The sequence below is a fragment of the Bos taurus genome, chromosome 6, assembly GCF_002263795.3.
Source record: "Bos taurus isolate L1 Dominette 01449 registration number 42190680 breed Hereford chromosome 6, ARS-UCD2.0, whole genome shotgun sequence".
Lineage (NCBI taxonomy): Eukaryota > Metazoa > Chordata > Mammalia > Artiodactyla > Bovidae > Bos > Bos taurus.
Window position 1 is genome coordinate 75,377,597 of NC_037333.1, and position 27,665 is coordinate 75,405,261.

Below are 27,665 nucleotides of genomic sequence, written 5' to 3' on the forward strand. Positions count from 1 at the left end.
TGAATAAGTAGCAGCAGCAGCAAAAGACAGTTATGCACAGCTAGTAGGAGGCAGAGTAAGAACTTCAACTTGGACAATGCAACTTGTGAGAATATGTCCCTAATTATAATATTATATTTGCATAATTAATAAGAATTCTGGTAAAACTATGATTTTCCTCCAAATTGATTTTTTATGCCTAATATATAAATATTTCAAGTAAAAATATTAGAAAATGCTTTAATTTATTTTAAAAACTTTTGCTATTTTTACCTGTTGCCTTCTTATGGAACCCATAGCTAGTTTACTCACTGGATAATACAGAACTATGAGAAAAGTATATAAAGTTTGCTTGCTATACAGTGTTACTTAGAAGCTGTTCATATCAGGAAAGGGATGGGTAAAAAGTCATGTAATACAGGCAGAAGAAAGAATAAGTGCATAATAGAAATACATTAAATAACAAAAATGGAAAGTGCAAATAATACAAGTGTTATCAAGTGAGAACAGCACAAAAATGAATGAAACACTGAATAAGAATTCAATGAAAGACTTAAGAACAGCATGGTCAGAAAGATCAATGTTAGAAAGATCTCTCTGACTAAAGAATATTGTAACTAAGAATGTAAGATTAGTTGTAGGTATACAGAGCAAAATTGAAGTAATGAGGTTTGAACTAAAACAAAGGTAGAAAGAAAATGAAAATAAATTTATGGTAGAGACTGAGGATAATAAATTAGTGTTTTAAAGACTACCTAAACTGTGAAGGTAAATTAAGAGAAGTCATGCAAGACTTTCAGCTTGATTCAGTGGATAGATTATTAAAAGGGGCATCCTCAGATGTGTCCAACTCTTTGTGATCCCTTGGGCTGTAACAGGTTACTCTGTCCATGTTATTTTCCAGGCAAGAATACTGGAGTGGGTTGCCATTTTCTATTTCAGGGGATCTTCATGACCCAGGGATCCAATGCTCATTTCTTCTGTCTCCTGCATCAGCAGGTGGATTCCTTACTGCTGAGCCACCAGATTCTAAGCCATCAGGATATGAAGAAAAATAAAAGACTTGGGTTGGGAGGAAGAGTATGAATTCGCTCTGTCAGCAAATATTTGCAAGCCTAAATTATTTCAGTCATTTGAATATGATTCTAGATTTACCAAAGAGTATTCTTTTTAACTTCATGAAAAATAAACTTTATGAGATCTTATACAAAAAAAAGCTTAAAAATAGACACAATCACATTACATGATTAATGCAAAAATGGTAAAAACAGAGTTTAAAGAGAAAGTGTAAAGCTGAGGGCAAAATAATTAAACCTATTGGTTAGCCAGTTCAGTTGATCAGTCATGTCTGACTCTTTGCCACGCCATAGAGTACAGCACACCAGGCCTCTCTGTCCATCACCAACTTCTGGAGTTTACTCAAACTAATGTCCATTGAGTTAGTGATGCCCTCCAACCATCTCATCCTCTGTCATCCCCTTCTCCTCCCGCCTTCAATCTTTCCCAGCATCAGGGTCTTTTCAACTGAGTCAGTTCTTTGCATCAGGTGGCCAAAGTATTGGAGTTTCAGCTTCAGCATCAGTCCTTCCAATGAATATTTAGGAATGATTTCCTTTAGGATGGACGGGCTGGATCTCCTTGCAGTCCAAGGGACTCTCAAGAGGCTTCTGCAACACCACAGTTCAAAAGCATCACTTCTTGGTGCTCAGCTTTCCTTATAGTCCAACTCTCACATCCATACATGACTACTGGAAAAACCATAGCTTTGATTAGACAGACCTTTGTTGGCAAAATAATGTCTCTGCTTTTTAATATGCTATCTAGGTTGGTCATAACTTTTCTTCCAAGGAGCAAGTATCTTTTAATTTCATGGCTGCAATCACCATCTGTAATGATTTTGGAGACCCCCAAAATGAATTCTGTAACTGTTTCCACATCTATTTGCCATGAAGTGATTGGACCAGATGCCATGATCTTAGTTTTCTGAATATTGAGGTTTAAGCCAACTTTTCTACTCGCCTCTTTCACTTTTGTCAAGACTTTCTAGAACTAATACCCAAAAAAGATGTCCTTTTAATTATAGGGACCTGGAGTGCAAAAGTAGGAAGTCAAGAAATACTGGAAGCAACAGGCAAATTTGGCCTTGGAATACAAAATGCAGAAGGGGAAAGGCTAACAGAATTTTGACAAAATAACACACTAATCACAGCAAACACCCTCTTCCAACAACACAAGAGAAGACTCTACACATGGACATCACCAGACAGTCAATACTGAAATCAGATTGATTACATTCTTTGCAGTGAAACCTGGAGAAGCTCTATACAGTCAGCCAAAATAAGACCAGGAACTGATTGTGGCTCAGATCATGAACTCTTTATTGCCAAATTCAGACTTCAATTGAAGGAAGTAGGGAAAACTATTAGACCATTCAGGTATGACCTAAATCAAATCTATTATGATTATACAGTGGAGGTGACAAATAGACTAAAGGAATTAGATCTGATAGACAGAGTGCATGAAGAACTATGGATGGAGGTTTGTGACGTTGCACAGGAGGCAGTGATCAAGAAAACGAAATGCAAAAAAGGCAAAATGGTTGTCTGAGGAGGCCTTACAAATAGCTGAGAAAAGAAGAGAAGAAAATGGCAAAGGAGAAAAGGAAAGATATACGCATTTGAATACAGACTTCCCAAGAATAGCAAGGAGAGATAAGAAAGCCTGCCTCAGTTATCACTGCAAAGAAATAGAGGAAATAATAGAATGAGAAAGACTAGGGATCTCTTCAAGGAAATTAGACATACCAACAGAACATTTCATGCAAAGATAGGCACAATAAAAACAGAAATGGTATGGACCTAAAAGAAGCAGAAGATATTAAGAAAAGGAGGCAAGAATACAGAGAAGAACTATACCAAAAAGATATCTATGACCCAGATAATCATGATGGTGTGATCACTCACCTAGAGCCAGACACCTTGGAATGCAAAGTCAAGTGGGCCTTAAGAAGTATCACTATGAACAAAGCTAGTGGAGGTGATGGAATTTCAGTTGAGCTATTTCAAATCCTAAACGTGAAACTGCTGTACTCAACATGCCAGCAAATTTGGAAAACTCAGCAGTGGTCACAGGACTGGAAAAGGTCAGTTTTCATTCCAATCCCAAAGAGAGGCAATGCCAAATAATGCTCAAATTACCACACAATTGCACTCATCTCCCACACTAGCAAAGTAATGCTCAAAATTTTCCAAGTCAGGCTTCAACAGTACATGAACCATGAACTTCCAGATATTTAAGCTGGATTTAGAAAAGGGAGAGGAACCAGAGATCAAATTGCCAATATGTGTTGGGTTGTTGAAAAAGCAAGAGAGTTCCAGAAAAAACATCTCCTCTGCTTTATTGGTTATGCAAAAGCCTTTAACTGTGTGGATCACAACAAACTGCAGAAAATTCTGAAAGAGTTGGGAATACCAGACTGCCTGACCTTCCTCCTGAGAAATCTGTATGCAGGTCAAGAAGCAACAGTTAGAACTGGACATGGAACAAAAGACTGGTTCCTAATTGGGAAACGAGTATGTCAAGGCTGTATAGTGTCACCCTGCTTATTTAACTTATATGCAGAGTACATCATGAGAAACGCTGGACTGGAAGAAACAAAAGCTGGAATCAAGACTGCTGGGAGAAATATCAATAACCTCAGATATGCAGATGACATCACCCTTATAGCAGAAAGTGAAGAAGAACTAAAGAGCCTCTTGATGAAAGTGAAAGAGAATGAAAAGTTGGCTTAAGACTCAACATTCAGAAAACTAAGATCATGGCATCTGGTCCCATCACTTCCTGGCAAATAGATGGGGAAACAATGGGAATATTGACAGGCTTTATTTTTTTGAACTTCAAAATCACTGCAGACAGCGTCTGCAGCCATGGAATTAAAAGATGTTGCTCCTTTGAGGGAAAGGTGTGATCAGACTTGACAGCATATTAAAACCAGAGACATTACTTTGCCAACAAAGGTCCATCTATTCCAAGCTATGATTTTTCCAGAGTCATGTGTGGATGTGAGAGTTGGACTATAAAGTAAGCTGAGTGCCGACGAATTGATTCTTTTGAACTGTGGTGTTGGAGAAGATTCTTGTGAATCCCTTGGAATGCAAGGAGATCCAGCCAGTCCATCCTAAAGGAAATCATTCCTAAATATTCATTGGAAGGACTGATGCTGAAGCTGAAACTCCAATACTTTGGCCACCTGATATGAAGAACTGACTCACTAGAAAGACCCTGATGCTGGGAAAGATTGAAGGCAGGAGGAGAAGGGGATGACAGAAGAGATGATTGGATGGCATCACTGACTAGATGGAGATGAGTAAGCTCTGGGAGTTGATGATGGACAGGGTAGCCTGGCATGTTGCAGTTCATGATGTCACAGAGAGTCAGAAAAGACTGAGTGACTGAACTGAACTGAATAGTAGTCAAATTTCTATTCAAGTACCATAGGTATGGTGTATCAAAAAAGAATGTAACTCAGGTAGAAGAGGATTTATAATCATCTAGACATGGGTAAAGAATACATATATTTTGGGGAAGCTATCTGCATGTATTTGTTGTATTTGGGATAGTTGCATCACAATATAAGGGGTTTCCCATGTGGCTCAGATGGTAAAGAATCTGCCTTCAAAGTGGGAGACCTGGTTTCAATCATATTATATAGAAGTATAGTTTTGGTATTGTCTTTATTTGGAAGTATAGTTTTAAAAGAGTTATGAATGCCAGGTTGACAAGAAGCAGACAGTACTGTCTTTGGTATATGTTCACATTGTTGTTACTATTTATTCACTAAGCCATGTCTGACTTTTTGTGACCCCATGGATTGTAACTCTTAAGACTTTTCTATCCATGGGATTTGCCAGGCAAGAATACTGCAGTGAATTGCCATTTCCTTCTTCAGGGGATCTTCCTGATTCAGATATCGAACCCATACCTTCTGATTGGCAGGTGGATTGTTTAGCTCTAAGCCATCAGGGAAGCTATGCTAACTTTGACAAATGTCATTTTCATTTTCCAAATTGCCCTTTCCTATATGACTCTAGATTGGAGTTGGCAAAATGGAGCAAGATTGATATAGATGGCAGATGTTGTTGCAATCCATGGGCATCGCTGCTAATCTTCTGAGTTTCCTTGTGGATTGTAACAGCTGAGTCTGGAGTTCTTTTGGCTCCTGAGTCATTTCCTTCTCTAGCTCTTTGGTTTTTAGGACTGGCATAGCTCCACGAGGAGTGTCCAACTTCTATAGAATATCACCTACTTCGTCAGTGTTGTAAGTGGTGAAAGATGTCTGTTCCAGTTTTTGTTTCTGGGGCAAGGCTACCCTGGTATGTTCCAGTTAATGTCCACCTTCCCCAGAGTGTTGATTCATGGCAACTTCAGGTAGAATATCAGATGCAGTGGACAGAGTCTTATAAAAGTTTCTTCATCAGCTCTCACAATTGTGTAAGGCCTGATCCTTATACCATTTCCATTATTTAATATCACTATTAGTGGCTCTACTTCTCTGATTGATCCCTATCTGATAAAGTACTTCCTCCTTCTGGATTTTGAAAGAGTTTGTGTGAAAGATATATTTTTTTAATGATTGATATAATTTATCTATAATACAACCTATACTAGAATATTTTTATGTAAATTCTTCTTATTACAAATTCAATTTCTTTAATAAGCTTAAAGTTAGTCACATTTTATGTTTCTTTATGAAAATCATGTTTTTCATAAAGCATTACATTTAATTTATGCTATAGAATTTATTTATTGGTAATAGTTTTTTCTATTTCAACATTAGGTTTTCAATATCTGTAGGATATAAAAACATATGTGCTGCTTCATTTGTGATATTGGCAATGTGTTTCCTCTATTTTCCTTTTAATCAGGCTTATAAGGCTAGTTTGCTATTTTAATATATATTTTAAAAATTACCAACCTTACCCTTTGTTGTTGTTTTGCTTTCTGTTGGTTTTCAGATTAATCCAAATTTCTGCTTTTCATTGTCTTTCTGTATTTATTTTCTGCTTATTTTTTGTATCTTTTCCTAGTTTCTAAATAGAAACTTTGATCATTGATCTTATATCCTTGTTAATTTTTAACATGATCATTAGAATGAAAACATTTGCTTCAATCACTGTTTCAACTGAGTGCTACACTTATGAAATATTTTATTTTTGTCATTATTATTGATATCAAAATATTTTAGAATTTCCATTGTGCTTAAGTAATTATTCCCAGGCAGTTCAGTTCAGTTCAGTGGCTCAGTTGTGTCTGACTATTGGTGACCCCACGGACTGCAGCATGCCACCCTTTCCTGTCCATCATAAACTCCCAGAGGTTGCTCAAATCATGTCCTTCAAGTCAGTGATGCCTTCCAACCACCTCATGGTCTGTAGTTCCCTATTCCTCATGCCTTCAGTCTTTCCCAACATCAGGGTCTTTTCCAAAGAGTCAGTTCTTTGAATCAGGTGGCCAAAATATTGGAGCTTCAGCACCTGTTGTTCCAATGAATATTCAGGACTGATTTCCTTTAGGACTGACAGGTTTGATCTCCTTGAAGTCCAAGAGTGCCAGGGTCCAGCCCCGGCTGATCCAGGGTATTCGAAGTGGGGATGGCGTTGGCAACCTATTTATTTAAATATTTTATCAAAGATATAAAGAGTAATAGGATAAGGATAGCTCAGTAGGAAAATTCAGTGGAGAAAAGAGACTGAGTAGCTTGGTTTACACGGGAGACCAATAAAACTTCAAGACAAGAAGCTTGCACCACTTACGTAGACCGCAGGCGTCCTTCCGTTCTCCCGAAGGAGAGGAGACACTGAGGCTTCCCCGGTCGGATCTTAGAAGCCCAGGTATAATTAGTAAGCATGGTGGGTTCCGCGCTCCAGATGGAGACGCAGCCAGAGTGAGAGAGAGAGTGACATGGGGAGACCAGTATTTTGAGAAACTGATCCCAATTCTTTATTTTCCATGGTCTACTTTAATACACTGAGATGTTATGCAAAAGTCACGTGGGGTCAGCAGTCCTGACTTTTATCAAAGTCAGGTGCTTCATACAAATGTATACAGAGGTCTTAGGGGTGTTACATCATCTTCTGGCCAGGGGGCCTGCTGACAATTTATAACCCTCTCCTTGTGACAGCAGTCAGTCAACTAGGACACTTATTTCTCCAGGGGTGATTATTCTTAAAACAGACACCACCCAAACAAAGTTACATTCCTATAGGTGAGGGTATAGTGGGTTTTAGTTAAGGAAAGAATTTACTTAGCCTAAGGTCTAATGTGATTTATATCAAAGGTTAATACTTATTTCTTCTATATATTCATTAATGTGTGTAAGGGCAGGGAATGTGGAGTCTCAGCAACAAACATTGGCTCAACAAATGAAAAACCCTTCACCAACACAATTTCTAATCAGCCCATTATACTTATACTAATAGTTTTCTAACTTTTCTAAGGAACCTGTTTTTAGAAGGTTTAAAGCATCTCGTGCCTCTCACGGTTGGGAGGCTGTGAGGGATCACATGTGGCCGGACAAGTCTGTCAGGCAGGCTAGAGAACCTTCAGAGGAGTTTGTAGGTTAAAACACTCTTATCATGCCCAGGAATTATTATTAACTGGAGCTCTAAGTTAACTCCTTCTCTGAAAGAGGTGGTCGGGGACAGCCCCCCGTAAAGTCAGGGGTGTAGATGAGCACAAAGTAGTAAAGTAGGCAGGGTCTGGTTATGGGGGTAGATGCTCGAGGATTTCCAGGGGGACTCCTGAGGCTCGATCCCGCCTTTGCATATGTCGAGCCTCTTTCCTCATGACCTTTGTCACGGGCGGAGTACCTCACTCTGGCCCCCAACACAAGAGACACTCAAAAGTTTTCTCCAGCACCACAGTTCAAAAGCATCCATTCTTCGGCACTCAGCTTTCTTTATGGTCCAACTCTCACATCCATACATGACTGCAGGAAAAACCATAGCTTTGACTATACAGACCTTTTTGGGTAAAGTAATGCCTCTGCTTTTTAACACGCTGTCTAGGTTTGTCATAGCTTTTCTTCCAAGGAGCAAGCGTCTTTTAATTTCATTGCTGCAGTCACCATCTGTGGTAATACTGAATCTTACCTCATAAGTAGCCTTTCCTCAGGAATTTTTATCTGGACCTGCCTGTTGTCCAAAGTCTGAAAATAGGGACTTGAATGGACATTGTTCAAGATTAGAGCTGTTTATTGTGGGATGACTAGTTTTATACTAGGTATCCCATGACATGAGAAAGCAATAATCCTCTGATATGTGGTTTTTCATCATGAAAAATAAAATTTATTCATAGGACAATTTGAAAAGACAGAAGAAACACTTTTAACAAGTTGAAAGAATAAACAAGTAGAAACTTTTACCAAATTGCTTACAGATATGTAGAGTATAAAACTCATTTACTAATTTTGAAAGTAGCAAACATGGTATCTTTCCATAGACAATTTTTTAAGGAATGCTGGGGAATGTACCTTCTATTTTCAGTTTGTAGAGAGTTTCCAGTAGTGTTGATCATCATTAAAAAAAAATGCTATTTAAAAAACGTTTGATGACATCTGAGAAAATTTGACTGTAGATTTAATATTAGACAACATGGCATGATTGTTGACAATATGGTACATTTTTAGCATTTGGTATGTTGTTAAATTTTTTGGTTCAGCATGCAGAAAATATTGAGTGAATAGTCATATTATTCCTAGATTTCTTTCTAAAAGATTCAGATTTATGTTCATATATATGTGTGAATGTGTTTATATATACATGTGTGTGTGTGTGTGTTTAAATCCACTCTGGAACAATGCTAATACATTTTTACTCAATATAGAGAATAAATGAGAACAGGTTGTCTCATTTATGTCTCATTTACTTTGTATTTTTTTTTCAGTTCAGTTCAGTTCAATTCAGTTGCTCAGTCGTGTCTGACTCTTTGAGACCCCATGAATCGCAGCACGCCAGGCCTCCCTGTCCATCACCAACTCCTGGAGTTCACTCAAACTCACGTCCATTGAATCAGTGATGCCATCCATCCATCTCATCCTCTGTTGTCCCCTTCTCCTCCTGCCCCCAAACCCTCCCAGCATCAGAGTCTTTTCCAATGAGTCGACTCTTCACATGAGGTGGCCAAAGTACTGGAATTTCAGCCTTAGCATCGTTCCTTCCAAAGAACACCGAGGACTAATCTCCTGTAGAATGGACTGGTTGGATCTCCTTGCAGTCCAAGGGACTCTCAAGAGTCTTCTCCAACACCATAGTGAAAAAGCATCGATTCTTCAGTGCTCAGCTTTCTTCACAATCCAACTTTCACATCCATACATGACTACTGGAAAAACCATAGCCTTGACTAGATGGACCTTTGTTGGCAAAGTAATGTCTATGCTTTTTAAGTCTATTACAAAAATTTCCCAATAAAATGTTGGGAAAGGACATTATGAAAAGTAAACCTAAGACTTCAACATTATTTCAAATAATTCCTAATATATCCTGCTGCCTAGAATAGTGCTTGGAACAGAGTATATGCTCAGTACATATGTGTTGAACAAAAATAATTACTGAGTTAATCTGCTATAGTCCTTTTATATGTATTTAATTATGAAAATAAAATGTATTTTACCATTGAAAAGTTAGATAATAGTAAAGCTAAGTTTTAGAATATAACTGTATTACTATACATACAAAAGAACAGGAAATGGCAAACCCCTCAAATATTCTTGCCTGGAAAATCCCATGGACAGAGAAGCCTGGTAGGCTATAATCCATGGCATCACAAAGGGTCAGACACGGCTGAGCAACTGAGCACACATACCTATAAAACTGTGCTTATTTTATTTATTAAACATTTTATTATTTTTATTATAATAACTGTTATTGTGCTATCATCCTGTCCTTTGGTCTCTACAAAAATCCCCTAATATATAATATTTAGATACACTCTTTACATCTGAAGAGACAAAATATTACTTGTCTTAATGCTGTGCAACTCTAATTTAGGGGCTTGCCTGGTGGGTCAGATGGTGAAAAATCTCTCTGCAGTGAAGGAGATCCAGATTTCACTCCTGGATCGGGATGATCCCTTGGAAAAGGGAATGGTTACCCACTTCAATATTCTTGCCACATGCCACATAACTAGTAAGTGGTAAATTTCAGACTCCATCCAAACCATTTTGTCTCTTTACTATTTTACTTTTTATCACATATCGCTGCTAATTTCTGAGTCTGTGTTTATTTTATTTTAAAACCAGGCAAATTCAGCTCACAAAGAATGCTTGACTTGAAACTTACAGAAAAAAAATAGTCATATTTATTCTTGACAGGGGAAATATGTTTGAGCATTTAAGATGTGAACCATTATTTAGCTGTGGCTCCTATGCTGTAGAAGTCAGTGTCAACAGAGTCTACAATTACTTTACCCATTTGCCTCATTTGACTGACAGTAATTGAGTTTGCTAAAGCTTAGAAATATTTTATCACCATAAGGGAGTCCTCTCATTTCACTGCTTAGAATCTCCTGCTGCTCTAGATGATGGAAGTGAAAGGGACATTTTTACTGTGGTTATTTACATGTAATTTTTACTTTCAACCCACTGAGGTTTAATTTATGGAAACTAATAGCTTTTACCAGAACACTACTGTAAGTGGACAATCAGCAACATAAAAATTCACTTTAAATCAGAATTGAAAAATAATATAATTATCCTGAAATTCTTATATATATATTATATCACATAATGCAGATTAGAAAACTGAAACCATGAGAAAAAACAAAAGAAACCATCTTAAAAAAATAAAAGGGTCTCCTCACACCAAGTGAGCATGAATTATTGATTAACAGACGTGAGAGTATCAGTGTATAATAGTGCAGATATTATTTTCTCCTTTTGTGGACATTTTGCTGATTATTTTATGGCACAATAAATTCACTGTCCATTGGCACATTCATAATTAGATGGAAATCAAATAAACATTTTTCATTAGTCACTTTTTCCTACTGGTATTCAGTACTCACTACTCATTTTTATACTCATTACTCTAAAAAGAGTAACACCTAAATAGTGTCTACTCAAGAGTTAAAAGAGTCAGACTCAATTGCAAGCCTAAAGGAAGTTTAGATATACTACTTATAAGAATTACCTAAGGGAGCTCTGTCATATTGAAATATCAAGAAGGCTGGAAGAATAAATATGAATTTAAATATGGGTACATATTTATCTTGCCTTTTATAGTTTCCCAACATGTGTGTTGTATATGTGGTATTAAATTAGATAATCAGGAAGAATGCCATTCTGATGAATTAGTGGTGGCTTAAATAAATTAATGGGCTTCCTCAAAACAATGATCATATCATATCACTCTCACTTCCTAATGCATACCATGTTATGATGTAGAAAAATCTGTATGCATTTTCACGTAACAAAGTATAAATATAGTGTATAAAGCATGAAAGTTCCGTGTTTCAGATAATTCAGTTCAGTTCAGTTCAGTCATTCAGTCGTGTCCAACTCTTTGCAACCCCATGAATTGCAGCACGCCAGGCCTCCCTGTTTTCTGGATGTTGAGCTTTAAGCCAACTTTTTCAGTTTCCATTTTCACCTTCATCAAGAGGCTTTTTATTTCCTCTTTACTTTCTGCCATAAGGGTGGTGTCATCTGCATATCTTAGGGTACTGATATTTCTCCCGGCAATCTTGATTCCAGCTTGTGCTTCTTCCAGCCCAGCGTTTCTCATGATGTACTCTGCATAGAAGTTAAATAAGCAGGGTGACAGTATACAGCCTTGACATACTCCATTTCCTATTTGGAACAATTCTGTTCCATGTCCAGTTCTAACTGTTGCTTCCTGATATGCATAGAAGTTTCTCAAGAGGCTGGTCAGGTGGTCTGGCATTCCCATCTCTTTTAGAATTTTCCACAGTTTATTGTGATCCACACAGTCAAAGGCTTTGGCATAGTTAATAAAGCAGAAATAGATGTTTTTCTGGAACTCTCTTGCTTTTTTGATGATCCAGCGAATGTTGGCAATTTGATCTCTGGTTCCTCTGCCTTTTCTAAAACCAGTTTGAACATCTGGAAGTTCACGGTTCATGTATTGCTGAAGCCTGGCTTGGAGAATTTTGAGCATTACTTTACTAGTATGTGAGATGAGTGCAATTGTGTGGTAGTTTGAGCATTCTTCGACATTGCCTTTCTTTGGGATTGGAATGAAAACTGACCTTTTCCAGTCCTGTGGCCACTGCAGAGTTTTCCAAATTTGCTGGCATATTGAGTGCAGCACTTTCACAGCATCATCTTTCATGACTTAAAATAGCTCAACTGGGATTCCATCACCTCCACTAGCTTTGTTTGTAGTGATGCTTTCTAAGGCCCACTTGACTTCACATTCCAGGATGTCTGGCTCTAGGTCAGTGATCACACCATCTTAATTATCTGGGTCATGAAGCTCTTTTTTGTACAGTTCTTCCGTGTATCCTTGCCTCCTCTTCTTAATATCTTCTACTTCTGTTAGGTCCATACCATTTCTGTCCTTTATTGAGCTCATCTTTGCATGAAATGTTCCCTTGGTATCTCTAATTTTCTTGAAGAGATCTCTAGTCTTTCCCATTCTACTGTTTTCTTCTATTTCTTTGCATTGATTGCTGAGGAAGACTTTCTTATCTCTCCTTGCTATTCTTTGGAACTTTGAATTCAAATGGGAATATCTTTCCTCTTCTCCTTTGTTACTTAGTCTCATGAGATTTTGTCTCCATGAACTTTTAACATGTGATATGCATTAACTGGGGCTTCTCAGGTGGTGATAGAGGTAAAGAACCTGCCTACAAATGCAGGAGACATAAGAGATGCAAGTTCTATCCTGGGTCAGGGTCAGTTCTATCCCTGGTGAAGGATGGTATGGCAACCCATTCCAGTATCCTTGCCTGGAGAATACCATGGACAGAGGAGCCTTGGGTGCTACAGTCCATGAGGTCACAAAGAGTCGGACATGACTGAAGTCACTTAGCATGCCCTCATGCACGTATTAACCATTTATTATTTTTTAATGTGCATTTATGTCTCCCTAGACCATAGCTCCTTGGGTTATGCACAGTTAAATCCTAATGTTTAGCACAGGGCTTATCACAAAATGAGAACTTAATAAATGTTAGATCATGACTGAGTCAATAAATAAATAAAAATCTCATCTACTTAGAAAAAGAGTAAAAATAATTTTGGGGACAATCACTAAAATCATGATTGATTTTGTTTATGCTATAAGTCTTCCCATTAATAATAAATAAAAGTTTAATTTGTTTACTGATTATCTGCAGCTGACTTCGAGTTTCAATGGCTTCAATGATAAGTAGCTGTGACAGAAACTGTCTAGCCCTCAAAGCCTGAAATATTTATCATCTGGTCTTCATTTGCAATAAGAGTTTGTTGGCCTTTGCTAGCTGCATGTTGAGAAAATATTTAAAAGAAAGTAGCTGTAAATTTTGTGAAATTCTCCCAAGTATTTCCTAGATATGTAAATTATTAATAAATAGATTTTTGGGAATAAACACTTCCAAAATAATATTCTCAATGCACTAGTCTGAATATTAATTTATAAGGTAATATCATAAATCTAAGCAGTTTGTTAAAAAGTATGAATCATTTACAAGACACTACTACTCTATTATTGACTTTATTCTTATTTTGAAATTTATCTTAAAAACGAGACTAAAAGCTGATAATTACATATATAAAAATGTTTATTACAATATCATTAATAAGTCATACACACAGGTATGTCTGCCTATAGCTAGAATGCTACTTACGCTTCTTTTACTTAACTATTGTAGAATTAAAAACATGAAAATTACATAAGAAATAACTCATAACTAAACAAAAGAAGACATAATTGTATACAAACTATGTATGATGAGGGAAAAAAATGTAAAAATTCAAAGGATAATGGGTAATTTTTTTTTCCATTGGCATATAGTGTTTTGTGCTCATGTAGTTATTTTTTAATGTGTTGAAATATATCACTTTTATATTAGCATTTCTTTAAAAGGTTTTATGAAAAGAATGAAGTACAAAATAATGTTTATAGTTGAGTCTGAAGAATTACTTGTGTATGAATTATTGGAAGATCTCAACCACAGTATATAAGAGAATCTTAGAATGTTAAGGTTAGAAATAAGGGTTGATTTCACTTATATTACAGAGGAAAAAAATAAAGTATAAATATGGTTATGTGACTTGCCTGAAAGACAATTACTTGTTAGTAGCTAAAATTGATCTACATCTGAAATTTGCTATAACTCTGTCAGGTGTCCTTATAACAAATATCATTTGCTGTTGGTGTCATTTTAAGAAACACATGTAATAGGAAAGAAAATATGTTACAATTTCTTTGTTATTCATTCTTATATATGTTACAATTTCTTTGTTATTCATTCTTATAGAAGTGAATGTTTGGTTTCTAATTTTAATATAAAATTTTGGATGTTTTTAGCTTTAGGCAAATCATAAAAAATAAGCACTGAAGTCTATTAATATAAGCAAAGATAATATCATATTACCCCTTTATTTCAGTTTCTGTATATGCCTGTCAATTGTTCTGATTTCGGGAAAGACAGCATTTAATTGTTACCTTTACTCTCAAAGAAGTGTTTTAAAGAATTCACAGTCATATATTGAACAACATTGTCAAGAATTCATTGTTTTAGTGTATTTAAACATTTAATTCTTTAGGACACTAATACAAAATAGATTAAGAGAAATAAAGAATTTTAGATTTTAAAATTGTAAATATTTTAAACAATCATATTTACTTGTCATTTGACAATACTATACTGAATATATCAAATATAGGATGCATTTAAATTTTAAAATAGCCCTATTTTTATGTTCTATATATGTATTTATTCATAATATTCATTAATTCCAAAATAGTTTAAGAAAGTTCACAAGAATATATACACAAAAAGATTAATTGCAGCATAATGGAGGAAGAGATGTCTAAGGAAAATAGAAGCCAGAAATAAGATTAGAACAGAAAATATGGCTTAGAGTAATGTATGATAAATTTGAATCTAAGTTCACTAACTTCCAAGGCAAATACAGAAACAGGTCAGTTACAAAATCTGTAATATTTATAAAAGCTAAATATAAACAGTTAATGAAAAATGCAATTGTTCCTTGTATAAATACCAGATTGATTCTCTCATGCTTTTTCCTGTGAAAAATAAAGTGGAAATAATATCCTCAATAGGTATTGCTAATATAAATATAGGAAGTAGTATATAAATATCCAAAAGTTAATTCTTAATCTATGTGCCATGGTTTAACAAAAGATGCCAAAGAAGTGAACCAGATTTTAATCTTTTTGACAATTTGTATTATCTACTGAGAGATTTTAGAATGTCCAGAATAACATTTAATTCAGAAAATTTCTTTGTGTTTATCTAACTTGAAATTTATATTATGCAAAGTAACAGTAATTTGAAATTGTATATCTGAAAGACTCCTAAAATTCACAAAATATCAGTTCCTAATAAATGTTATCACCACATGTCTTAAAAGTGAACTAAGTTGAAAAATAATTTGCCATTCACTTATAAAATTGACCTGTTGAATGAGAACTTGCGACTTAAAAGCTCACATTGCCTTTTCTAAGATGTGAATAAATAAAATAGCCATAGGAAAGTCTAAGATTATCTCAAATAATGAGATATGCAATGTAAATGCAAAAAAAATTGTTTCAGAAAGTAAAATAAACAGACAAGAATAAATGCCCATCTTTACACTAAATTCACATATTTAAATCACAGTAAGAAAATGTCTTTTGCAAAAATAAAACTTTCTAATGATCCCCACAATGTTATTTGTTTAAAAATCTATGCCTGGTCACAGAAAAGAAATCATTACATAGCATTATTAACTACCAGCAATTAAAAGTTACAGTGAGATGGGCATGATAACCTTGAGTTAGAAAAGTTGATTATCAGTAAGAGTTGATTATGGTAACTTTCCTGTGTGAGTTTGCTAAAATTCACCCAATATGACTTCACAAAACTTCTCATCTTGATATGTTTATTCTTCCCATCTTTTCAACTTGGTTGGCCTTTCGATTTACTTAAATAGGAGGCAGTAAAAGTTTCAATTCCATTTCTGAGCATAGGCCTCAAGAGGTCCTATAGATTCTGTTTTATCTTTGTAACCTGCACTGCCATGTAAAGAAGCCTGCACTAGACTCCTGGATGATGAAATAAGGGTGGCCTGCTTATTTCTGTTATTCCAGAAGATAGCTAGTTATACACCAGACATGACTGAGGCCTTCCTTAACAAATCATATTCAGGCTGCCTACCAGCTTACCAGTTGACCACAGACACATGAGAAATCAGTCAAGCTTAGCCAAGAGCAGAAAAGTCAAGCAACTGGCCTATACTCTTTCAAGCAATAATGTGTGTGTGTGTGAGCTCAATCACGTCTGACTCTTTGTGATCACATGTAGTGTAGCCCACCAGGCTTTTCTGTCCATGGAATTTTTCAGATAAGAGTATTAGAGTTGGTTGTCATTTCCTCCTCCAGGGTATATTCTTGACCCAGGATCGTACTCTGTCTCCTGCATTGGCAAGCAGATTCTTTACCAGCTGAGCCACCTGGAAGCCCATGAGCAAGAATACATGTTTACTATTGAAATCTGCTGAGTATTTGGGGATGATTTGTTACATAGCAATGGCTAACTGATACATGTTTTTTCCAACAGTGAAAAGGAAATATTTTGCATTGAATATTTTTCCATTGAGTATTAAACGATTTTGAGTAATTGATGATATAAGGCCATGCAACTATTACATAATTTAGAAGACTGTTTTCCTCTCTTGTTTTTTGTATTTTCCTTTCCTTATTTAGGAGAATATGTATTGTGGATGATATAAAATTGTTAAGAAAAAAAAAAAAAACAAGGGATGTTAGAACACATTCCTGTTTTACTCAACTTGGAGTTAGAATAGAACTTTTTTGAAAATCACTTTGCTAATTTCTTGCTAACCTCATCTATATACACTCATTCTAGATACACACCAAACAGGCATAGCCCTGTCTACAATATTCAATAACCTCTATTTGACTTCATGTCAGACCTTGAACTGTGTTTTTCCCTCAGTATGAAATAGTCCTAACTTTATTTTATAATTTTTACCTCTTCTTTAGAATCCAGCTAAAAAAAAAATTGTGCTTTTCAAAAATGTGTATACTCAGTACTGCTTTACTAAGACCTTTTTCTTTTCTTTTTTTCTTTTTTTGCATGATAAGTATTCTTGTTCTGCTACAGAACTCTGAATATGATATCATCGTGGTGTCCCTGACAATTTTTAATTGGATCTTCATATTGTGTTCTGCTTATAGACCAATGCCCTTTAAGGGTTGAGAACATGTTTCAATAATATTTTACTACCAATATTTTACTACTAGAAAAGTGTCAAATTCACAATGAGTGCTCAGTAACTATTTTAAAAATATGTGAATTAAAGATTAATTTAATATTACACTTTCTTAGTGACTGTTTTAGAGTATGTTCCACATCATACTAAGTAGGAAAACATATGAATCATGTATTCTTAATGCTAGCTGGAATAAAATATAAATCCTAAAAATATCTGTGGTTTAATATAATGGATTATTTCTCATTCATAAAGGATGAAACATGTGTCCCTGGTTGCCATGTAGCCTCATGGAAGTTACAGTTCCTCAACCCTGGCTCTGTTAACATTTTTGACCTATATAACTTTTTGTTATGGTAGACTGTTTCTATAGGTTGTATAACCACATCTATAGTCTCTACCAACTAAATTCCAACAGCACCTTCCTAGTTATGATGACCAAAAATATCTTCATAACTTGACAAATGCCCCCTAAGGAACAAAATTAGCCCCAGTAGAGAACGACTAATATAAATGATTACAAGGAACCATGTTACTTCAATCCATGACTACAGTGTCTTCAAAATATGGCTTCCAGGTTATCCAAGCTCCTATGCTTCAAGATGTCGAAGGAATAGAGCAGGAGAACCCAATGTGAGAGAATTCTACGGCCAATGCATGAAGGTGGTGCAACTTCCTTTCACTCACATTCCACTGGACATGCTCAGTCAGATTCGCTGTTGTTGTTCAGTCACTAAGTCATGTTCAACTCTGCAATCCCATGAGCTACAGCACACCAGTCTCTCCTGTCCTTCACTATCTCCCAGGGTTTTCTCAAATTCATGACCATTGAGTTGGTGATGATATCTAACCATTTCATCCTCTGCTGTCCCCTTCTCCTTTTGCCTTCAATCTTTCTCAGCATCAAGGACTTTTCCAAAGAGTTGGCTCTTTGCATGAGGTAACCAAGATACTGGAGCTTCAGCTTCAGCATCTGTCCTTCCAATGAATATTCAGGACTCATTTCCTTTAGGATTGACTGGTTTGATCTTGCTGTCCAAGGGACTCCCAAGAGTCTTCTCCAAAACCTCTGTTCAAATGAATCAGTTCTTTGCTGCTCAGTCTTCTTTATAGTCCAACTCTCACATCTGTACATGACTACTAGAAAAACCTTAGCTTTGACTATACAAACTTCTGTCAGCAAAGTGATGTCTCTGATTTTTAATATGTGGTCTAGGTTGGTTATAGATTTCCTTCCGATGAGCAAGTGTTTTTTAATTCCATGGTTGCAGTCAATATTATCAGGGATTTTGGAGACCAAGAAAATAAAATCTGTTACTGTTTCCAATTTTTCCCAATCTATTTACCATGAAGTTATGGGACCAGATCTTCCCTGGTGGCTCAGACGATAAAGCCTCTACATGCAATGTGGGAGACCCGGATTCAATCCCTGGGTTGGGAAGATGCCCTGGAGAAGGAAATGGCAACCCACTCCAGTATTCTTGCCTGGAGGATCCCATGGACAGAGGAGCCTGGTGGGCTGCAGTCTATGGGGTCACAAAAAGTTGGACACTACTAAGCGACTTCACTTTCCTTTCCTTTTATGGGACCAGATGGCATGATCTTGGTGTTTTGAATGTTGAGTTTCAAGCCAGGTTTTTCACTCTTATCTCTCACTTTCATCAAGATGCTGTTGAGGTCCTTTTCACTTTCTGGCATTAGAGTGGTATCATCTGTGTATCTGACATTATTTATATTCTCTAGGCAATCTTGATTCCATCTTGTGAGTCATCCAGCCTGGTGTTTTGTATGCTGTACTCTGTATATGGGGCTTCCTTGGTGGCTCAGTGATAAGGAATCTGTCTGCAATGCAGACTTCCTGCAATGCAGTAGACATGGGTTCAACCCCTGGGCTGGGAAGATCTCTGCAGAAGGAAATGGCAAGACACTCCAGTATTCTTGCCTGGGAAATCCCCTAGACAGAGGAGCCTCACCAGCTACAGTCCATGGGGTCCTATGAGTTGGGCACAACTTAGCGACTAAACCACCACTGCTACACTATATATAAGTTAAATAAGCAGGGTAACAATATGCAGCCATGTCATACTCCTTTCTCAATGTTGAATCAGTCACTTGTTTCATGTAAGGTTCTAATTGTTGCTTCTAGTTGTTGCTTCTTCACCCACATATAGGTTTCTCAGGAGATGGTTAAAGTTCAACGTTCAATTCTAACGGTTGCTTCTTGACCTGCATACAGATTTCTCAGGAGGCAGGTCAGATGGTCTGGTATTCCTATTTCTTGAAGAATTTTCCACAGTTTGTTGTGATCAACACAGTCAAAAGCTTTTGCATAACCAGTAAAGCAGAAATATATGTTTTTCTTGCTTTTCTGATAATCCAGCAGATGTTGGCAATTTGATCTCTGGTTCTTCTGCCTTTTCTAAATCTAGCTTGAATATCTGAAAGTTCATGGTTCATGTACTGTTGAAGCCTGACTTGGAGAATTTTGAGCATTAATTTGCTAGTGTGTGAGATGAGTGCAATTGTGCAGTAGTTTGAGCATTCTTTGGCATTGCCTTTCTTAGGGATTGGAATGAAAACTGACCTTTTCCAGGCCTGTGGCCACTGCTGAGTTTTCCAAATTTGTTGCCATATTGAGTGCAGCACTTTCACATCATCATCTTTCAGGATTTGGAATAGCTCAACTGGCATTCCATCACCTCCACTAGCTTTGTTCATAGTGATACTTCCTAAGGCCCACTTGACTTCTCATTCCAGGATGTCTGGCTCTAGGTGAGTAATTTCACCATCGTGATTATCTGGGTCTTGAAGAACTTTTTTGTATAGTTCTTCTGTGTATTCTTGCCACTTCTTTATATTTTTTGCTCTTGTTAGGTCCATATGATTTCTGTCCTTTATTGTGCCCATCTTTACATGAAATGTTTCATTGGTATCTCTAATTTTCTTGAAGAGATCTCTAGTCTTTCCCGTTCTATTGCTTTGCTCTATTTCTTTGCACTGATCACTGAGGCAGGCTTTCTTATCTCTGCTTGCTATTCTTGGGAAGTCTGTATTCAAAAGGGTATATCTTTTCTTTTCTCCTTTGCCTTTTGCTTCTCTTATTTTCTCAGCTATTTGTAAGGCCTCCTCAGACAACCACTTTGCCTTTTTGCATTTCTTTTAATTGGGAATGTTCTTGATCACTGCCTTCTGTACAATGTCAAAAACCTCTGTCCATAGTTCTTCAGACACTCTGTCTATCTGATCTAATCCCTTGAATCTATTTGTCACTTTCACTGTATAATCCTAAAGGAATTGATTTATGTCATACCTGAATGGTTTAGCGGTTTTCCCTACTTTCTTTAAGTCTGAATTTGGCAATAAGGAGTTCATGATTTGAGCCACAGTCAGCTCCTGGTCTTATTTTGGCTGACTGTGTAGAGCTTCTCCATCTTTGGCTGCAAATAACATAATCAATCTGATTTCAGTATTGACCATTTGATGATGTCATGTGTAGTGTCTTCTTTTGTGTTGTTGTAAGTGGGTGTTTGCTATGACCAAAACAGTCTCTTGGCAAAACAGTGTTTGCATTTGCCCTGCTTCATTTTGTTCTCCAAGCCAATTTGCCTGCTACTCCAGGTATCTCCTGACTTCCTACTTTGCATTGTAGTCCCCTATAATGAAAAGGACACTTTTTTATGGTGGGGGGTGGGGTGTTAGTTCTGGAAGGTGTTGTACATCTTCCTAGAACCATTCAACTTCAGCTACTTTAGCATACTGGTCAGGGTATAGACTTGGATTACTGTGAAAGTACTGTGAAAGAAAGGTTTTCCTTGGAAATGAACAAATCATTCTGTCGTTTTTAAGATTGCAACCAAGTACTGCATTTCAGACTCTTTTGTTGACTATGAGGGCTACTCCATTTCTTCTTTCTACTCTTGCCCACATTAGTAAATATAATGGTCATCTGATTTAAATTCACCCATCCCAGTCCATTTTAATTCGCTGATTCCTACAATGTTGATGTTCACTCTTGCCATCTCCTGTTTGATCATTTCCAATTTTCCTTGATTCATGGACTTAATATTCCAGGTTCCTATGCAATAATGCTCTTTAGAGCTTTGGAATTTACTTCCATCATCAGTCACATCCACAGCTGAGTGTTGTTTTTGCTTTGGCTCTGTCTCTTCATTCTTTCTGGAGTTATTTCTCCACTCTTCTCTAGTAGCATATCGGGCACCTACTGACCTAGGGAGTTCATCTTTCAGTGTCCTATCTTTTTGTCTTTTCATGCTATTCATGGGGTTCTCAAGGCATGAATACGGAAGTGTTTTTCCATTCTCTTTTCCAGTGGATCATGTTTTGTCAGTGATCATATTTAGGAGAAACAAAGGAATCCATAGTCAGCCCTCCAAATCCACAGGTTTCATATCCACAAATTCAACTAACTGTGGATCAAAAATATTTGAAAAAGTTTCCAGAAAGTTTTAAAAAGCAAAACTTGATTGGGTGATGTAGCGGTGGGGAAAATCTTATGAAGGCAGTCAAAAGGTACAAACTTCCAGTTATAAGGTAAATAAGTGCTGAAATTTACAATGTGATAAGTATAATTAATTAACCCTGTCATATATTATATATGATATTTTTAACAGAGCAGCACTTAAGGTTTGCCATCATAAGAATAGCATTCTTTTCTCTTTGTTGAATATTGTACCTAAGAAATGAGTAATATTCTATAAACTTATTGTGATAATAACTTCATGAAGTAAATCAAATCATTAACACCCTTATGGCAGAAAGTGAAGAGGAATTGAACAGCCTCTTGATCAAAGTGAAAGAGGAAGTATGAAAATGCTGGCTTAAAATTCAACTTTCAAAAAACTAAGATCATGGCATCTGGTCCTATCACTTCATGGCAAATAGATGGGGAAACAGTGGAAACAGTGACAGACTTTATTTTCTTGGTCTCCAAAATCACTGCAGACTGTGACTGCAACCATAAAATTAAAAGACATTTGCTCCTTGAAAGAAAAGCTATGACCAACCAAGGCAACATATTAAAAAGCAGAGACATTACTTTGCTGACAAAGGTCCGTCTGGTCAAAGCTATGGTTTTTCCAGTAGTCATGTATGGATGTGAAAGTTGGACTATAAAGAAAGCAAAGCATCAAATAATTGATGCTTTTGAACTGTGATGTTGGAGAAGACTCTTGAGAGTCCCTTGGACTGGAAGGAGATCCAACCAGTCCATCCTAAAGGAAATCAGCCCTGAATATTCATTGGAAGGACTGATGCTGAAGTTGAATGGCATTGAAACATATAAAATATCATGTATGAAACAAGATGCCAGTCCAGGTTCAATGCACGATACTGGACGCTTGGGGCTAGTGCACTGGGATGACCCAGAAGGATGGTATGGGGAGGGAGGAGGGAGGAGGGTTCAGGATGGGGAACACATGTATACCTGTGGTGGATTCATTTTGATATTTGGCAAAACTAATACAATTATGTAAAGTTTTAAAATTAAATAAAAATTAAAAAAAAAAAAAAAAACTCCAGTACTTTGGCCACCTGGTGTGAAAAACTGACTCACTGGAAAAGACCCTGATTCTGGAAACGATTGAAGGTAGGAGGAGAAGGTGACCTCTCATCCAGAGGATGAGATGGTTTGATAGCATCACCAACTCGATGGATTTGAGTTTGAGCAAGCTCCGGGAGTTGTTGGTGCACAGGGAAGCCTGACTTGCTGCAGTCACAAAGAGTGGGGGTCACAAAGAGTCAGACACAACTGAGCAACTGAACTGAACCTTATATAACATATGTCAACTATATCTCATAGGTGGAAAAAGCAAAATTTGAATTTGCAATGTACTGGCAACTGTTTACATAATATTTACATTATATTTGCAATAATTTTCAAAATATATACATTTTATTAGACATAAGTAATATAGAGATGATTTGAAGCCTATGTGAGGATACGAGCAAACTATATAAAAATACTGTAGCATTTTAGATAAATGACTTGATTGCCCACAGATTTTGGTATCCCTGAAGTGGGTGGGGTGCTGTAACCAATCCCCCATGGATACAAAGGAACAACTGTAGCTGACAGAAACCAAGCTAGTAAATGCTATGCTCATGTATTTGTCTTCCTTAAATTCATGTGTCACCAAACAAGATTGTCTTTGTTTAATTAACACTGAAATTTAGGGATCATAAAGGAACTGAGTAATAGAAATAAGCCTTCATTTCAACAATGCATTACCAATGTGACTAAAAAAATTTGGTGTTGACTGTTAAAAACAACAGCAGAAAAAAAGTAACAGCAATTTTTTTTTCATAATAAATAATTCAAAAATAATAAAATAGCCCTGGAAGCATCAGAATAATTCTCAGATGTTTAAGTTATTACATCTTAAAGCAGATGTCCAAGGATATAATGAATCAATCAACAGATTTTTTTTAATTTTATAAATTTCATTCACCAAAGATTCTTTTTTAAAGTATAACACAGTACTCACAAAATGAAAAACACTTTTTCTGGGCCTCAGTAATTATGTTACAGAGCAACTTTCCCTTCTTATTGCTGGATTTCTCAAAATTGCAAGAATCTTCTTGTTTGAAATTTCTCCAGTACTTAGTAGAAATATAAATTTTTCAAATTCAACACAGAGATAGTTTTATAAATTCCTTAATATTAGCAAGTAGGTTCAGAGCAGAAAAATATCTTTTCTAGAAACTAATAAGTTTTTCTTTGATTTGAAAGCTAAATTATAAACTATATATGACTGAAGATACACTTTAAAAGTTATTACTTAAATGTATTTTTTTTAAGATTTAAAAACATCATTAATGTAATAAAGCTTCCTTTTACAGATTCAAATCACTGTGCACACCTATTCACAAGCTCCTTCATGTTGAAATTCAAAAAGAGTGACTCTGAATGAAATCTTAATGAGTGCTGAGTAGGTTCCATTATTGAGAACATAATTACTATATACAGTGCCTTGCCCAGTTAATAATGCAAGAAAACTAAATGACAGGGCTGCAGTGAGAGGTGGTCACAGTTTTAATGACTGTATTCAAGAGGTTTCATAAATCTCCACTAAAATAAAAGACTAACTCCTAGAAGGAAGTGGCATTACAGTTGGGAAGAGCTGGCAGAACTGATTATAAATAAATTGAACCATAATATTCACATTCATCCACTCCAAGTAATTTTTCTCTTAGTATTTAGAGAGATATCTATTATTTGGTCCTTAACTCAGAAAATGAAGGATATATAGAAATAAGATATAGAGATATACATACATTTATATTACTATATGTGTACATATTCCCAATACATGTTTATGTATTAATTTTGTGATTTTTCCCCTTCTATAAACAGAATTATACTTGAATGACACTTGAAATGAGTTTGAATGATTACTATTTTTCATTTAATATATGTTTTAGAATGATGATTGGCATACGTATAATCTTTGCCACTGAAATGAATGCATATATACATTCAAATTCTTGGAAAATATATTTATGAATTTAGAGATGCAGATATTTTGTAATTAAGGTGCTATAATTGCCTTTCAATTAATTCTCCATTTAATAACAGAAAATATATCAAATTTTTGTCACAAACAGCACAGCAATTTCTTATGGATAATGTATTTTTATATTTCCAGAATGGACTTTTCTACCACAGTTCAAAGCAGGAAACAGAAACCACCATAGGTATTCTTAAACATACAGGAAATTCTGTGCTTACAAAAACATTGCCAAGACTGAAGCAACAGTTTCTAAGCTGAGTCTCCTGGAGTAACTCCTGGTCCTGTACAGAACTGACTTACTAAAAGAGCACTACCTCTGAGGTCACAGCTGGGAATATGCCAGAAACAAGATTCTCTGACTTTGCCAACACAGCCCAACACTCAGGAGGCTGCAAAATGTGCTCGTATTGCTGCAGCCTGCTACACCAGGCCAAGGTTCTGTACCCTTTGCTTGTCAACATCTAGGAAGTTGGAGTTGGGACCCTTCAGAATCACTGTTGGAAATCATCATATCTCCTGAGCATTGTTTGACATTAAAGGTCAAAACCACAGGAAGATGGTTTCTGATTAATTTGTCCCTTTCAGACCTTGCCATAATACATACTTGGTAACCAAATGGTGGAAATTAATTTGCATTCAGGACCTTAGCTGAAAGGGGTTTTGGGAAATGTACATTTTGTAGTAAATAAAGGTTTAGAGAGGACAATGAATTGGATGCCTAATGTGAGTTACACATACCGGCATAATCTCTACATGTGAATATGTTTCAAATATACTGTAACATCCTATTATACTAATATTTGCTCCATGAATATTTAAGATATATCTAAAATTGCAGAGCATTCTGTTCTGGCAAGAAAAACTATTCCGGTAGAAAAATAAAAATTTATTTCTCAAATAAAGAAACGGAATAAATTTAGCTAAGAGACGTTAAAATAGAAGACAACACAAGAATATCCAAAAAGATTCTCATAGAGTTTGATAAAGTCAGTGTATTTTGAGATCAGTGGCAACTGGTGATCATGTGAAAATCAAAAGTCAAACTCAGACCACTCAGGATTAAAGATAATTTCCTAAATGTTCACCTACTCAAATGTAGAAGGTAGTGGACATATATGGAGGTGGAGGAGGGCACATTTTAACTAGATATTGACTATTTGATAGTAACGTTGTTGTTCATTCATTAAGTCCTGTCCAACTCTTTACGGATCCATGAACTGTAGTCTGCCAGACTACTCTATCCATGGGATCTCCCAGGCAAGAACACTGGAGTGAGTTGCCATTTCTTTCTCCAAGGGATCTTCCTGGATCAGGGATGGAACCCATGTCTCCTGCATTGGCAGGCAGATTCATCACCACTGAGTCACAAGAGAAGCACATTCAGTTCAGTTCAGTTCACTTGCTCAGTCGTGTCCAACTCTTTGCGACCCCATGAATCTCAGCATGCCAGGCCTTCCTGTCCATCACCAACTCCTAGAGTTCACTCAGAGTCACGTCCATCGATTCAGTGAAGCACATTAGACACCATTAATTAAGCTCAAAATACATGAACTTAATTTTTTATATTTTCAATCTTATATGTATTTTCTATAAGATTGCATACATACATGCTCAGTCACTCACTCATGTCTGGTTCTTTGTGACTCCATGGATTCTAGCCCATCAGGTTCCTCTGTCCTTGGAATTTTCCATGCAAGAATACTAGAGTGGGCTGCCATTTCCTATTCTAGGGATAATATCATACACTGAGCCTTTAAAAAATAAATTTTTCAGTGGAAATAATTGTATCTGCTATATTAGTTTTCTATTGCCTCTGTTATAAATTATCAAAAACTTAGTGACTTCGGTCAGTTCAGTTCAGTCACTCAGTCATGACCCCATGGACTGCAGCATGCCATACTTCCCTGTCCTTCACTATCTCCCAGAGTTTGCACAAACATGTCAATTGAGTTGGTGGTATCATCCAACCATCTCATCACCTGTCGTCCCCTTCTCCTCCTGCCTTCAATCTTTCCCAGCATCAGGGTATTTTCTAATGTGTCAGTCCTTCATATCAGGTGGCCAAATACTTGAGCTTCAGCTTCAGCATCAGTCCTTCCAATGACTATTCAGGATTGATTTCCTTTAGGATTGACTGGTTTACTCTCAAGAGCTTTCTCCAACACCATAGTTCGAAAGCATTAATTCTGTACTCAATTTTCTTTATGGTCCAAATTAACACAATACAAATCTACTGTCTTACAGTTTGATAGGCTAGAAGTCTGACACAGGTCTCATTGAGATAAACTGAAGGTGAAAACAGGCCTGCACTGCCTTCTCCCAAGAAGCTCTAGAAAAGAATCTGTTTCTTGTGGCTTCCAACTTCTCAAGGTTTCCAAAGTTATTCGGGCCACTTCCTCTTCTATCAAAGACAATAATTTTGCAGTTCTCTCTGACTTTGCTTTTCTCTAGTTACATGTCTGTCTATTCCGCCTTTCTCTTCCATTTTAATAACAATCATGGTAATATTGGTTCCACCTGGAGAATCCAGGAGGACGTCCACATTATATAGTCCAGATCCATAATCATAGTTGCAAAGTTCCTTTTGCTAAGTAAAGAAGCATAATCATAGGTTCTGAAAATTAAGACATGGGCGTTTGGGGGCACTCATTATCTGTCTACCACATCTGCTAAGAGTAATAACAGCAAAAATGAAA

At 36.3% G+C, this 27,665-nt stretch overlaps 1 long non-coding RNA gene across 1 annotated transcript; it reads left to right on the forward strand.

Annotated features, from left to right (window-relative positions):
• On the forward strand, positions 1-25,585 carry LOC112447159 (uncharacterized). Its single transcript, XR_003035269.2, has 2 exons — positions 1-85; positions 25,105-25,585. It is a non-coding gene; the product is annotated as an uncharacterized lncRNA (long non-coding RNA).
• Positions 25,586-27,665: the final 2,080 nt, after the last annotated feature.